This window comes from Mus caroli, chromosome 17, assembly GCF_900094665.2.
Source record: "Mus caroli chromosome 17, CAROLI_EIJ_v1.1, whole genome shotgun sequence".
NCBI classification, from domain to species: Eukaryota; Metazoa; Chordata; class Mammalia; order Rodentia; family Muridae; genus Mus; species Mus caroli.
Window position 1 is genome coordinate 50,244,608 of NC_034586.1, and position 1,669 is coordinate 50,246,276.

Below are 1,669 nucleotides of genomic sequence, written 5' to 3' on the forward strand. Positions count from 1 at the left end.
GCTGAGTGCTGTGAACAAATGCATGTACCCGCTATCATTAATTTTTGTGGTACTGACACTGGAGTTGAATTTAGGGCTATTTTTTTTTTTTTTTTTAGACCAAAAAAACCAGCCCTGGCTGTCCTGGAACTCACTCAAACTCACTCCAGGCTGGCCTCAAACTCACAGAGATTTGCCTCCCAAGTGCTGGGATTAAAGGCCTGTATGTTTTGTTTGTTTGTTTGTTTTCCTTTTTGTTTTGTTTTTTTGTTTTTTGTTTTTTTGTAGTCCCTTGCTGAATTGCCCAGACTGATCTTGAAGTGGTGATCTTTCTGCCTCAGCCTCCTGAGAACCTGGGATTCCAGACTGGTGCCAGTAGGTCTGGTTTCCTGTACTGGTTTTCTAACAAGTGCCTTTCCACTACGCTCTGAATTGTTATAAGATTCCTCCCTTGTTTTTCTTTCTCTCTTTTTCCAACCCCATTGGTTAATTTCTCACCCACCCTCTTTTCTCTGTTTCCATCNTTTTCCATATTTCTCTTTCTTCTCTCTGAATTGAAGTGGGGAAAAAAGTAATCTGTGGTGACATTGGTCTATTTCTTGTTGCTGGCCTCCAGTTGCTGTTGAGATGTGGTCGGTTGACTTAGTGTGCTGTGAANTCCATACAGCAGCTCCCCACTGGTCTCAGTTCAGACCCTGCTCTTTAGTAGTCANGGGAATATGGAATGCTTGTTCAGTCCCTCTGCACTTTGCATGTTTCCATGGTGCGNTGGATTCTATTTCACAGTGGCCTTAGGAGGCTTAACTAAGGGCATCAATCCCTCACCACACTGTCAAGTAATGAGAGCTGTGTGACAGGGGATTCCTAATCACAGCAAGGGTGAGGCGAGTCAGTGTGAAGTTCCAGAAGCTCCAGGAGCAGGACAGGCATGGGTGTCAGGGCCTAGTCAGTACACAGTGACATTGGTGGTGGTTTCTGGGCCAATGACTTCCACATAGACAGCTGGAATCTGCTGTGTACATCATCTGCTTAGTACTCTGTAGCCAGTGCCCTACCAAGCTACTCAGGGGTAAAGGAGATGTTTATAGAAACACAATCTGTATTTGAATACACAGGAATGTCTATCTGAATCCATCTCTTGCATCATAATTCTAATGCATTTTGTAACTGAAGTGGGAACCCTGCTGCTTAGTGAAGGTTGCTACAGGTGACTGATGCTCTGGTGATGAAGTAATGGTATATTTTATTTATTTATTTAAAACGTTTTTATTATTATTTTTTTTTTGTGGGTGATTTGCCTGAGTGTGTATCTGTGCACCATGTGCATGCGTGGTGTCCACAGAAGCCTGAAGAGGACACAGCACTGCAACTGAAGTTTCAGATGTTTGTGAGCTGCCATGTGGGGGCTGGGAATTGAACCTGGTTCCTGTGGAAATGCTGCCAATGTTGTTCTAGATCACTCAGCCATTTTTTTCCTGCCCCTATTTTTAATTAAAAATATTGTTATTAACTCTTTGTTAATTTCATATATTTTGATCATTTTCATCTCCACTAACTCCTCCCAGATCCACCCTTTGTCTCCTCTTTTCTTTTTTTCTTTTTTTGTTTTTTTGAGACAGGGTTTCTCTGTATAGCCCTGGCTGTCCTAGAACTCAGTCTGTAGACCAGGCTGGCCTCGAACTCAGAAATC

At 42.8% G+C, this 1,669-nt stretch overlaps 1 protein-coding gene across 1 annotated transcript in view; it reads left to right on the plus strand.

The window, feature by feature from the left end:
- The window catches only part of Kat2b (lysine acetyltransferase 2B), a 97,682-nt gene that overhangs the window by 64,390 nt on the left and 31,623 nt on the right, over positions 1-1,669 (plus strand). The window lies entirely within an intron of this gene.